This window comes from Panthera uncia, chromosome D2 (genome assembly GCF_023721935.1).
Source record: "Panthera uncia isolate 11264 chromosome D2, Puncia_PCG_1.0, whole genome shotgun sequence".
In the NCBI taxonomy this organism is placed as follows: Eukaryota; Metazoa; Chordata; class Mammalia; order Carnivora; family Felidae; genus Panthera; species Panthera uncia.
This window is the reverse complement of record NC_064818.1, coordinates 41,307,693-41,322,103: the sequence shown is the minus strand read 5'-3', so window position 1 is coordinate 41,322,103 and position 14,411 is coordinate 41,307,693. Positions and strand designations below refer to the sequence as shown.

Sequence of the window (14,411 nt, the reverse complement as noted above, 5' to 3'; positions counted from 1 at the left end):
ATCAAAGTATCACCAGACCCATCCTACACTTAAACAGCTGTTACGAATAGTTCCTGCTTTTCTAAACTATGGTTGTCAGAGAAAAGTGTAACTGCCAACCATAACACTGTCTGCCAAGACATAATGGTCAGTGAAAGCTCTCAAATTTCCCCAAAGCACTCAGGCTGCAACCAAATATCATTAATATGATGACAACAACAATTCAAAGTACCTTCTGGTGTCTGCCTATCTTAGTTGTCCCTAGTGTATTCACTAGGGGGTCAGTCATCAAAGACTGTGTTATCTTGATATGGTGGGGAGAAGGGTATGGGGGAGGAAGGAAGGGGGAAGGGAGAGAAGGAAACAGAGAGAAAAGGAGGAGAGGGAGAGAGAGAGAGGGAATGAATGAGAATTAATTCAAAGAAACATGACCTACATTTATTTTTTGTATTTTACAGAGATGTAGATTGCCAGGGAATAAAAAGCATCTACTAAGCTACAAAGGTATCACCATTACAGAAGGACCAAAACCCTGAGACATCCAGCATTCCTTAGCTAAAGAGCTGTCTTGCATTTCCCATCCCCACACACAGAACTGAAGATATAGGGCAGGAGGCCATGCCAAATTGGACAGTTGGGAACAGTGATTGTGGAGAGGAGGACAGTAACAACTAAAGTAAGGCAGGGAAGAGAAAAGTAATTAGCCATTTTTTTTTCTCTTTTCCCCTTCCCATCGTACTTACCAAGTATAAAAACCAGCCAGATGAAAACTGGGAAGAAAAAGGCAGCAAGTTAAGAATAAGGATGCTTTGAAGCAAATAATAGCAGAAGAAATCAAGTACAAATTCCTTTCCTAAGCGGCTCTTTGAAAACCAATCATATGAAATGTTAGGAAATGACCAAGGAAATTTAAAACAAGCCCCCACACCTTAGATAACTATAAAACAGTACAAAGAGAACAAAGATTATTAATTATTTGGAATGATGATCCTGGAGCATTTTTAAGATCAACAATCCTCAAAGATGGTCCAACGATCAAACTGATCAACATGGAAAAGTAAACAGGTTAAAACTTCAGCTTTCATGAATCCAGTCTTTAAGAATCCTCTGGCTTCTCTGGGGCGCCTGGGTGGCTCAGTTGGTTGGGCGATCAACTTTGGCTCAGGTCATGATCTCGCAGTGAGTTGAGCCCTGTGTCAGCTCTGTGCTGACAGCTCAGAGCCTGGAGCCTACTTCAGATTCTGTGTCTCCCCCTCTCTCTACCGCTGCTCATGCTCTGTGTCTGTCTGTCTATCAATAACATACAAATGTTAAAAAAAATTTTTTAATAAAAATAAAAATCCTCTGGCTTCTCGAGGGGAAAGTAGGCAATGGGTATTGAGCAGGGCACTTGTTAGGATGAGAAAGAAAGAAAGAAAGAAAGAAAGAAAGAAAGAAAGAAGAAAAGAAAAGAAAATCCTCTGGCTTCTCAATGGTTTCAAATCTCAAAACAACCAATCAGAAGTCTTGAAAGTCAGAGGAGTAACTCTGGGGGCATGCAAAAAAAGCAATCAACTCAGCAGAGAAGATTTGTCAATCGACTTAAAAGAAAGGAGGGTTCGGATTGGTTGCTCTCAATAGGCTGAGTCATGTCCCAGCATCAGCACCAGTAGCAGGCAGATGTTAAGCTAAAAGAAGCAGGAGACCATAGGATACTCTGAGAAAGTGTGGAAGGAAAAAGTGGGTAGCAAAGTAAAGACAACTTAGCTCTATATAACCGCTGGTCATCAGCGTATCACAGTGGGACACAACAACCAGAATTGTTTGTAGCCTGAAGTGGCACTTTGTATTTACTTTTGTGCTAATACTTCCCTCTCCGTAACACTCCTCCCCCATCTGGCACTGATGGGTCTCCCTGCTCCTCCCTGGCAGTTGTCACTTTCTAGAGCTCCTCTTCCTCCATCCATTCTTTGATGTGGGTGATTTGGTGTTTCCCACCCCCACTTCAGTCTCCTGCCCTCTTCCTGTATTAGTTCATCCTGTATTAGTTCATCCTGTATTAGTTCATGCCTTCTACTCAGTCCCTGCCCTTGAAAAGCACACAATCCAGTGGGGGAGGTAGATGTGTCACTAGATTAGATGCAAATACATCACAGTCAATGCCATAAAAGAAATATGACAAAGTGTTTGAAGCACATATTCATCTGTCATTACCCTACTGCATATCTTCCAAATCAACACTCCAGCTTCCTACTCTCTTGTAAATCAGTTACTAAGTCCTGTATCTTTCCATAAAATCCCCTGATCTCCAAATCCACTTTGCAGTTCAGGCTTTATTTCTCATATGACCTATTGCAACCACTTCCTATCAGAAACACAATTCAATATATTTCCACACCACCACATCAGCCAACTCCCTAAAAGACAAACCCTATCATCCCCTTACTTTGAAACATTTAATATCATTCCAATGCCTACGAGATAAAGTTCGAATCCTTAGCACAAAAAATAAGATAATACACTTCTCAAACACACCATTTTAAAAGTAGACAGACTAAGCTCTAGTTCCACTGCTTACTAGCTGTGTTACCTTTGGCAGGTCACTTTACCTCTCTAAGCTTCCTCATTTGCAAAGTGAGGATATGAAGAACCTACCTCTTACAGTTGTTACGGGAATCAAGAAAGCAACTCCAAGCCAAGTACCACAACAGTACCCAGCATTCAACCAATGTTAACTATTACCCTGGGATATCTCATCTATCTAGCATGTCTCACTCCCCAAAGGACGCAGATAACCGAAGTTTTACTCTCATATATTTTACAATGATTAACAAACAGTAAGAGTTAAATCAGAAATGACCTTCTGGTTAACCATGACCTAACAGGAACTTCATTTAACCAAAATACGCTTTCCTCAAAATTTACTATAACTTATTTAGAAACAAGTACCCATTTACAAAAAACAAAACAAAATAAAAAACTAGCTTTGTTTTGTTTCCTATTCAAGTTCAGGAAGAAAAAAAAGCTGCAACTTACCAACAGAAACTCACTTAGAGATTTTTAAGAATGTGATTCTCTATAATATTAAACCACATAAACTAAATTCAATCTCAACTGCATATATAATTTTCTAAAGATATACACATGTAACAAAACAAACTCAAGAAGCTTAAAAAAATACAAGTGTGCATCAGATGATGGAGTGACATTCATTCTCAGACTTCACAATCAAAAGATGAAATCACGAAAATTTTTTGTAAGTCAGTGATTTTTAATAATTTTCAAAACTGCTGGGATGCCTGGGTGGCTCAGTCGGTTGGGCATACGATTTCGGCTCAGGTCATGATCTTGCAATTTGTGAGTTTGAGCCCCACATTGGACTCTGTGCTGACAGCTCAGAGCCTGGAGCCTGCTTCGGATTCTGTGTCTCCCCCTCTCTCTGCCCCTCCCATGTTCTTGCTCTGTCTCTCTATAATAAATAAATGTTAAAAAAAATTTTTTTTAATAATAATAATTTTAAAAACTGCCAAATTCACAATAACAAAACAGATCAGAAACATTTTAGGAGATTCATATTTATGATGTTAAGTGATAATGAAAATCGGTAAAAAGATTCCAATAAACTTATGGGCAAAGGACAAACAATTCATACACTTGATCTTAGCCAAAAGGCCGAGAAGCGATTCAAACAATTCATACAAAGGAGAAAGTAAAACCAGAAAAATACTGCATTTGCTTTTCTATTGTGAATAGTTATGTTAGGCAGTAGACAGATGTTAGGCAGTAGATAGTCTTACACCTATTTAAAAAAAAAAAAAAAACTTTTAAAACAAAAACCTATAAAAGTATGACAAAACTGGTCAACTAAACAGCAAGAGGCAATGTAAATCAATTAAAAAAAAAAAAAAAACCTTTCACGGCACTTGGGTGGCTCAGTCTCTTAAGCATCTGACTTTGGCTCAGGTCATTATCTCAGGGTTTGTGAGTTCGAGCCCCATGTTGGGCTCCATGCTGATAGTGCTTCATGTTGACAGTGTAGGGCCTGCTTGGGATTCTCTCTCTCCCTCTCTCTCTGCCTCTCCCCCATCTTCTCTCTTTCTTTCTCTCTCTCTCAAAATAAATAAACTTTTAAAAAGTAAAAATAATAAATAAATAAATCTTTCAGAAATAAATTCGGCAATATTTTCCAAAAGTGACAAAAACTTTCAGACCCTCTGACCTTGTAATTCCCCCTCCTGGGTCTTTAGCCTAAAGGAAAGAAGCAAAACATAGCACAGCTATATGATAACTGTTTTACTTGCAAAGCAAGAAATAACTTGGATGTCCAACTATTATAAATAAGTAACTCAATTCACTGCAACATTGTAAAATTTAAATGTGCAAAAATTATAGCAAAAATAAAACATTAAATATGAAAGCAATATTAAACATTACGCTTTGATTATAGTATAAAATCATATATACGGTGAAAAATAAAAAATAAACGTTTATTTTTTTTATTTCTTTCATCATTAAGTTGTTTGTAAAATAAAAATCCTATTGGAATTGATCAGGCCCACTACAGTAAGTACACATTTCAGAAACATAAAACCACAAGCATCAATTTTTTTCCCAAAAAACCTATCACATAGACAAGTAATCAGATAGGCTCTTCTCACATACAGACTAGCCACACATGTAATTTTAGCCATGCTATTAGCCATCTGTAACCTTACTATATTAAAATCTCATTTTACCATCAAAACGTAACTGTATGAGGGATCTCCATATGGTGAGCAGAAGCCACTTGTTATGGGGCATCTGGAGAGAGAGCCCCAAGCACTGAGGTTAAAAACTATCCAGCCAAGCAGAGTAGTGAAGGTTAGGTTTCTCCCCTATCCCCAAATGAATTATCATGTTTCTCACCACTCAAGGGCTCTAAGTTTCTAAGAGTGGCAGCTAAGCATTCAAGGAGGGAGAAAATATAAGCCGATTTGTTCTCCTTCTGAAAAATTGGCAGCTTCCTCATTTTCCCCCTAAAGCACCATGAAGGAATGAAAAATACACAAGCATGAGGTCTGAAGATGTGGGGTCCCAGTGACTCTAAACAACCTAAATAAGACACTTGCCCTTTCAAGCATCAGTTAATGGGTAAAATTTTTTAAGCTAAACCGAATAATTCGTTAATTCTTTCAAGTTCAACATTCTATTAATAGACCCCCTTTACTAATACATGTCTACGCCTCTCAAAACCTTCCACTCAAAATTGCAGAATAATTATTAAGACTTATCATTAGGAAACTGAGAGCAAAGGTAAAATACACAAATAGTCAAAAGGCTTGAATTGTATCCCAGCTCTGTCCCTTTCTACCTGCAAGACCTGGGGCAAATCACTTTGCCTCAAAATAAACTCTTAAAATCAAAGAAGCAGGAATCCTTACTGGCCATGCCTTTTTTAGTCTTGCATTATAAAATGTATTGTTTTTTTGCTGTCATCACTAGGATTTCATTCCCAATCAGCAACAATTTTGACTGTCTTCATGGAAATTTAAAGGTACCTTATGCATTCATCTTTTCCATGTTTTCCGATATTGAAAGAGATCGTTCACAAAGTCTGCCTATCTTAAACTTACATTTAAGATCAAGAGCATTCCTCAAAAATGTAATCAATAAATCGTTTTTGAGTACCTGTGCCACATAACAGTAAATGTTAGCATTGCAGGAACCCAAAGGTCTGATGGAGACAGACATATAAACAAATCATTACTAACTGACAGATGCTAAACGAAGAATGCATGATGTAGTACTGGATCAGTCAAGACAAGGGGGATAAGATTTCTGGACCATTTTCAGAGGTGATGTTTTCGGTAGATCTTGAAGAGCAAATTGTTTACTAAGTAGAGAAGAAGTCTCAATAGAGAGAACAGTGTAAAACCACAAAGGAAGATGTCATCTTCAGAGAACTCTTAAGTAGTGTCTGTATGGAGAGGAGAGCAAAATGGCAGAAATGAAATTAGAAACGTTCACAAGTTATCAGAAATCTCAAAGGACTTTGACTTTTATCAAATACAGATTATGTACAGTCACTGACGGACTTTTACACGGGGAATCAAAGTCCCCTTCTATTTAGCATACAAAGGAGTTGAGTTGGCAACAAACAAAAAAATGCAGGTCTCGATATGGAAATACAGAATAAATGGTTGTTGTTTTAAATGAAGAGTGCCTGCTCTCAGGATGGCTTCTAGCGGTTACTTACCATGAAGTTTCTTTACACGGAAGTAAAAGAATATGAATTATGGCTAAAAGGTTCTTAAGAAAGTGTGTGTGTTTTGCTTAAAGAGAATACTAAAGAAAATAACCAAATAACACTAAAGAGCTTTAATAAATCTCAAGAGGCAAACCGTAATAATGTCTGAGAAGACTAAGTACAGGCAAAACATTCAAGAATGTTTAAATCTTTATCTTATACTGATTGCAGATAAAACCAAGTTTTGTGCAGGAGGAGGGTATCTTAAATTCCTTTTGGTTAAAGAGCTGTCCCACCAAAATCTTTAGTCTACAAGAGGATTTTTTTTTTTTTTTGTGACTGGCAAAATTAGTTCCATTATATTTTAATTCTCAGGAGAAAAAGAGAAAAGGAATGCTTTTTCAAATGACTATTCTGAAAGGACTGAAGCTCAATTCAGCTCACCAATGAGAGTGAAATATCCACATTTCAATCTGTGACCACGAAGAGTCCCTGCATCAGTAATTGCCACACGGCTAAGGCCTAGTGCTGGAACAGCAAGCCTAATTGGCTGGGTAGCCTACAAAGATGAATTTGCAATTATTGAAATTCAAACTCAAGCTTAGCCACTAACGACTACCTCAAAGGAGTCATTCTTCCTTTTACTTTGATAAAAAAAAAAATAGGTACATAAAAAAATATACATATATATATATATATGTATGTATATGTATGTATGTATAAAAACAGCAGATGTCAAAAGGAGAGAGAAGCAGCATCTGAACCCATGGCAATGGTGTGGTCCATCAAAGTTTGATCTAAGGATGTGTTTTAAGGTGTGTCTTTGTTTTGGCCCAGCAATTAAAAAAACAAACAACAACAACAACAACAACAAAAAACCCCAACAGTCATTCGGGGCACCCGGGTACTTTCCCCCTGTCAACCCTCGCAAGCATCCTGGCTCTGAAATCACTGGGTAACTTGGCCTCGCCCTGATTTCTCCTAAGAGAAAGGCGCACCCCCAGCGCCTGAGGCCCCCTGCGCGCCTGTCACAGCCCGCGGGGTGGGGGGCGTCCGGCCTCTAGCCTCCACGCTCGCCCCTCCTCAGGCGGCTTGCGGGGACCTCGAGACGATGCCGGGAGGGCGGGAGGCCTGAGAGCGTCACAGCCTCACCCTAGGTGCCTGGGCCCGAGACCCGCCGTGCCCCCCGCCCAGGGCTGTCGCAGACGCCCGCCCCGCCCCGACTCCGGTCCCGGCTCCCGCCCGACCCTGACTCTCACCGTGCGGAGGTCACGCTGCCTCCCCGGCCGCGGCCCGGCTGCGGGTCGCCCAGTGACCTACGGGCCCAAGGACCGCAGGTGAGGCGAGGGACCGCCCGTCACATCCCCGCCGGCCGCGCAGCCAAACCTGCAGCAGCCAGCATCGCGTCCGCGGCCTGAGGGAGCGCCTGACTCGAGAGACACCGCGCCCCCTCCCTTGGCCGGCACCCGCCTGGACTCCGCCCTCCAGGGCCCGCGCACCGCGCGCGCGCAGCCCCGCCCCCCGGGACACGCGTGCGCAGGCGCGAGCCTCACGGGGCCAGGCCCCGCCTTGAGATCCGCCCCCGCCGCCCGACTCCGGCCTCAGCCCACCCCTAGCCCCGCCTCCACCCCGCGCCAGAAATCCCCAGGCTCCGCCTTCACTTCGGGACCGCCCCTCTCCACTGACCTTGCTTTTCTGCACCCTGACTCAGGTGTCCGCTAGACTGAACCCGTGATGCCAGCCCTGCAGCTGACCGCTTTAGCCGGGGCCTCGGACTAACATTTGCTGCTTGACCGCGGTCAGACCTGTCAACTCCACTTCCTGACCATGAGAAGTTAGTAGTCTGAGCTTTGGGACTGACATGGGCTCCGCTCCCACCTTTCAGCGGTGTGGACGCTTCCAGCATTTGTGTCCATCTCGATTCCCTGCCCTCCCATGCTCTGGCGCATGCCTGAACCATACACCCAACCTACCACACCAAAACAGGTGATCTTGCTGAGGCTGAGCGGAAGGAAGGGGCAACCCCAAGTGCTGAGATTTGCGGCATCTCCATGGCGCAATCTGGGTTCCTTTTGCCAGGAACCGCCTTAGAATTCCCATCACCCACAGGCCTGTTCCTTTCCTTTCTTTCTCAGCAGCTGGGCCTGCCTTGAATATCCTGGAGGTCTCCGAGGTCTGGCTGAGTGTTAAAGTCCTGCAAGCTGCACATATGTGACAAATAGACTAGCAGCTCACTGAAATCCTTGTGGGCCAACACTTACCAACAGCTCGACTGCAATAAATAACATTTAAGGAGAATTCTAATGTTTATTGATTGCTTTTAAAATATAATATACATAGGGAAAAACTATAAATATATATCCCTTAAGTATCTTAAAGTTCTGTAACTCCTTTCATCTCTACTTTTTCTCATGGTCAGAACTGTCCAACATTTTAATTAGCTCTGGATTTTTTTCCTCCAGACTTAGACATTATCATTAGTTTTATACAGTAAACATTTTTTTATAATTACATGTTTACCATTTTTCTTTCTTATTATTTATTGCATTTCATATTTGCTTGGGGATTATACTCCATTTTCTGGAGTTACATCCTTTAGAAGTTATTTTAGTGAAGTCTGCTAATGGTAAATTCTATTAATTTTTTTAGTATGAAACATTGCATTTTATTCTTGAATTAACATGAAGCTAGGGGTAAAATTTAGTATGAGAATCCCCTTCTCCCTTAAATGTTTGATGTTCTACTGTATTCTAGCTTTTGCTGTTGCTGCTGATAATTTTTGTATTGATTTCTTGTTATTTTGGGTAAAGTATACACTCTGGATGTTTTAAGATAACTTTGATTTTAACATTCTATAGTTGTATTATTATGTGGCTTACAATGGATTTCATTTTATCTATATTGTGCAGGGTCGCCTGAGTGGCTCAGTCAGTTAAGCATCCAACTCTTGATTTCAGCTCAGGTCATGATCTCACACTTGGTGAGATCGAGCCTCACATCAGGCCCTGTGCTGACAGTGCAGAGCCTGCTTGAGATTCTCTCTCCCTCTCTCTTCTCTTCCCCACTCGTGCTCTCTCTCTCTCAAAATAAATAAATGAAAGTAAAAAAAAAAAACATTTATTACTTATATTGTGCAGTGTTTAATGTGCTTCCTGAAACTATAAGTGGAAGTCTATCATTTCTGGCGGAAAGGGGGGGAATTTTTAAATTCCATCGTTTCCTTGCTGATTTTGATGTGATTTGATGTTGGGTCTGAGAGTAATTGGATAAGAAAGTAATCCTGAGACGTTTTCAGTGCAAAATGGTGGCTTTATTAAAGCACTGGGACAGGAACCGGGGGCAGAAAAAGCTGCATTACAAAAGTGAAGACTTAATTCTCTAATTTTTTTAATTCTCCAGGTGTTAAAGAGAACAGGCCATCCTATTTTTTAGTAAGAAGTAAGTTTATACATCAAGTCTTGTCCAAGTAATGAAGTGGGACAAGATGGAAGGACTAGAAAAACATGAGTAACTGACTTCTATGTTTACAAGTTAAAGGCATTGTCTGGTGGCTTGTTTTAATTTCTCCTTCTATGCCAACAATTTTATGGTTAGACAAGTAGGGCCAGAGGGCTGAATAAGAACAGAGTAAGTGGCTCCTGTATCAATAACAAAATTGATAAATGAAATTTCCACATCCAGGGTAACCCAGGGCTCCCTTATCTTGATGTCAAAGGAAGCCAGACCAGGCCCGTCATGCCAGATCCTCTGCTCTGGTTCCTGCACTCTGGCAGGAAAGTGAGTTCCTGTCTTCCTCTCTCTCTCTCTCTCTGGAGATGAGGATAGTCTCTATTCCAATGTCCTTTTTTCTTACAGACAGGACATGGCCCTGGTGAAGAGCATATGTTTGGACATTCTTTGCTTCAATGTCTGATTTAGCCACACCGTACCATGTTCTTTTGTCTGATACTGGCTTTTTCTTTGGCCCCTGGTTAGTCTGGTATTGTGGGGAATCTGTAATAGCAGCAGTCAATGTTTGAGCCTGTACTTTACCCTGCAATTTAACTCTCCAGTCCTTTTCCTACCTAAAGGCCATATCTATTGATAGACTCCAGTAGCTACCTCTAGTAGGCACTGGGTGGGGGGTTGAGGACCTAAAACCATTTTAGTCAGTTTTTAAAGATGTCAGGCGCCAACTGACTTATAAAATGTATGTTTAGTATAGTTGTTCCTTCAGGTGAGATTGGGTCCAGATTTGTATATTTACAGATGGCTTCTCTCAAACGACTTTGAAATAGAGCTGGATTCTCTCGTCAGATCCTTGAGTAAGTTCATGAATTTTATCAAAGTTTACAGGTTTAGAGAATTTTTTTTCATTCTTTCTATTAAACATGTTATCTTATGGTCTCATCTTTTCCCTTCCCTGTCTATCTTCTTGGTAATTCCATGGTCCGAAAAAAGCAAAGAAGCTCCATTACCAAGAAATAATCCTCCCTGACTCCCAGTGGTGTCCCATCCAGGATATGTCAGAGGTTCCTGGTTTCAAAGAGACCCAAGTGGTCTCTCCAATGAAATAACTATGATCAACACCCTGCCTTGTAGAAAGGGATGCCATCATTCCCCACTTCCCCATTGCATCCTAGGCTACAAATGGGTGCCAGTGAATGGGCCAAAATGCCATGCCGTGCCATGAAGAACTCATGTTTAACTCATGGTAAACACACAAAAAAAGTATTACAAGGGACAATTACCCAATTTTGTAATTTAAGTAGTTAGTAGGGGACATTGAAGAAAAAACAGTAAAGACAGAAATCTACCATAATCTAAGTAACCTTCTAATACATGTAGTTCTTATCACTGACTTCCTTGGAAACGGTCCCCGGTTGAGTAAGGTAACTAACTTCTAGCCAGGGTACTAACTTCCAGCCAAAAGGCACAGGTGGCAGATTGAACCTGAGCAATCAACATGAAAGTGTTCCAATAAGACCGTACTCCTTGAAAAACCCCTGAAATGAAAGTAAAGGAAGAGAAGTACTCACCAAGTTTGCACCGAGGCTCAGAGTCCAGATGAGTAGACTTGAGCCCCACGTTGGAAACCAAAATGATGCGATTTGATGTTTGGGTACAAGAGCAAAAGGTCAAAAAGGAACTCTTGAAATGTTTTTGGTGCAAAATGTTTGTTTTATGAAAGCACTGGGACTGGACCCATGCAGAAAAAGCTGCATTATAAAGGTGAGGAGTGACTAATTATATGGGGTGTTTTAACTTATGGAGGGGGAAGGTGACATTAGGGCTCCTGGAAATTGAGTCTGTAGATTCCTGGAGGTCTATTACTGTGTTTTTCTTGTAAATCATTAAGACAGTAACAGACTGATGGAGTTTCGTGTCCTGCATGACTGTGATCTTTATCAGTTGACCATTTGCTTTTCCTTTCTTTGTTCTCAGGCAATCATAAGTGCCTGGGGAATGTCACACATATCCCACTCTCACCTTGGGGGAGGGTAGGTATGTGGAGTGTCAGTCTGCCTTTTGCACTCAGCTTACCTTTTGTTATCTCCTCAATTTAAAATGCTGCCTTTGTCATATATTACCTTTTCAAATGCAATTGAGTCTATTTCTGGATTTTTAAATTCTGTTTTATTGATCTTTCTTCATATTAATGGACCATTACCAAAATGTTTTAAATATAAAAGCTAGCTCCAACTCTTTCCACTGCTCCCTTGTTTTCAGAGGTTTTCTGACTAATTTTGCTCCTCTGTTCCTCAAATTTTACAATCCACTTATGTGGTTTCAGGAAAAAAAAACCCATAATATTTTTATTGGAATTTGTCTGCGTTTACAAATAAGGGAGAATTGACATTTCTATGAGATTGTATCTTCCTATCCAGTAACTTAATGTCTTTCCATTTTTTTGCATTCAATTTTATAATTTCTTAATTATTTCATAGCTTTCCTTCTTTGGGTATTATGTGTTATATTTATGCCTTGGTATTTTATGTACTGTAATAAATGAGGATTTCTTTTCTATTATGTCTTCCATTTCTTGTTTGCATGTATGAGGGTCTTTGGGTTTCATATGTTAATTTGATGACTTTGTTACTTTACTAAATTATCTTGTTTGTACTACTTTTCTCATTAATTCTTTGGGACTTTCCTCATATATAATTTGTTCTCTGTAAATAACCCTGGTTAATGCCTCCAATTCTATATAATAGAGGACATAATGACATTATTATTTTGTTCATTACTTTAGCGGAAAAGCTAGTAAGGTGCTAACTTTTGAGGTATGGCATATATATGTGTATATATATGATATATAGATCAATGTTTAGTTTACTGAGTGTTTTGACTTAAAAAAAAAATACAAATGGATGTGGGATCCTGTCAAATGCCTTCACTATATCTCTAGAAATGCTTACATATTAGTAGATTTTCTAATATTGCTTTCTTTTGCATTCTTGAAATAAACCACACTGGATCACAATGTATCTTTTAAATTTGCTGTTAGAGTCTATATTAAGTTTTTTGCATTGACATTTTTAAATGGTCTATGGTTTCCTTTTAGTAGAATAAAAACCTTTGGAACTTATTCCAAATAAATTTGAAGCTTATTGGAATAAAAATCTGGCAATCTTTGTCAGGTTTGTGATTAATATTATATGTGCTTCCTAAAATGAAATACTCTAAAATAATTTCAGTAACAATGGCATTATCTGATCCTTAAAGATTATATAGAATTCCTTCGTGAAATTCCTTTGTATATTCTTTATGATTCTTTGTGTATTTCTTTCTGTAGAATAACCCATAAGCCTTTTGATTTCTTTTACACTAACTAGTTTTTTAGACTTTCTATCTCTCTATTAGGATAAATTTTGGTAAGTTGTGTTTGCCTAAAAGTATACCTATTTCTCCCAAGTTTTTAAATTTATTTGCACAGAGTTATATAAAATATTTTCTTCTTAAAAATTGTTATTTCTGTTTTTATGCTATTTCCCCGTTCTCACTTCTATTTTTGTATATTTGTGCTCTCTCCCTTTTTTAAAGCTTATATTAGCTAGTGGTTTCTGTATTTTATTGTGTTTTTCAAATAACCAAGTTTTGCATTTATTCTACTCTTTTCTGTTTTCCAAATTATTATTGGTAAGTTTATCTTTATTAATTCCTTTCTTCTTTCTTTCAATTTACTTTATTTTATTCTAGCTTTCCATTTTGGATATTAAATTCATTTATATTTATTTTTTCATCTTAATTGCCCTGGTATTTAAAGCTATAAGTTTTCCTGTGATAACTGCTTTAGCAGTATACAGAGATTTTGTGTCGTGTTTTCATTACTATCTTCGAGAAATTCTGCTATTTTATTTTTTATTTTTCCCTTTATCCCAGTAGCTGTTTAAGAGAGTGTTTTAACTTAACAGGAAAAGGAAAATTAAAACATTTTAAGAAATTCTGTCATTAATTTCTAAAAGTTTTCTTACATTATGATCAGAGAATGTTATTCATATATTCCTGTTCTTTGGAATTTCTTGAGATTTTCTTGGTGGCCTAATATTTGTTCAATTTTCATGAATGTTCCACATGCACTTGCAAAAATAAAATATATTTTCTTTTTCTAGATACAGAATACAGTATAGTTTTATAGGATATATTAGTTCCCCTTTCTCACTTAACAATGGGCAGAAAACAAAAATTGTAAGACATTGGAGGACAACCTTTAACATAGAAGCCAGAGACCCAAACAAATAGACCTAAAAGGAACCAGAAACACTGCAGGAAGAAGAAACTGCCTCCATACTCTCCCCTCCCAAAAACTATAAACAATATGTTCAGAGAAATAAGAAGTCCATATTACATCCATGACGCAACAATAGGTGTTATAAAAAAGAAATGTTCTGGGGCGCCTGGGTGGCGCAGTCGGTTGAGCGTCCGACTTCAGCCAGGTCACGATCTCACGGTCCGTGAGTTCGAGCCCGCGTCGGGCTCTGGGCTGATGGCTCGGAGCCTGGAGCCTGTTTCCGATTCTGTGTCTCCCTCTCTCTCTGTCCCTCCCCCGTTCATGCTCTGTCTCTCTCTGTCCCAAAAAATAAAATAAACGTTGAAAAAAAAAAAAAAAAAGAAATGTTCTGAAAACACAAAAGAGCTCTTGAAAATGAAAAAGATACAGCAGCAATGAAAACTCAAGGGATTGAAAATAAAATTGAAAAAATCTCCCAGAAACTGATACAAACAGAAAAATATATTGAGAATAAGA

The 14,411-nt window shown here is 39.2% G+C and overlaps 1 protein-coding gene across 4 annotated transcripts in view; it reads right to left on the bottom strand.

The window, feature by feature from the left end:
• The window catches only part of CCSER2 (coiled-coil serine rich protein 2), a 188,823-nt gene extending 181,156 nt beyond the window's left edge, over positions 1 to 7,667 (bottom strand). Inside the window, exon 1 of one of the 4 annotated variants that reach the window (XM_049645328.1) lies at positions 7,444 to 7,667. The gene's annotated coding sequence lies outside the window, so the exon portion shown is untranslated. The remainder of the gene's footprint in view (positions 1 to 7,443) is intronic. The other 3 variants (XM_049645327.1, XM_049645326.1, XM_049645324.1) reach the window with 3 other exon arrangements.
• Between the last annotated feature and the right edge of the window lie 6,744 nt (positions 7,668 to 14,411).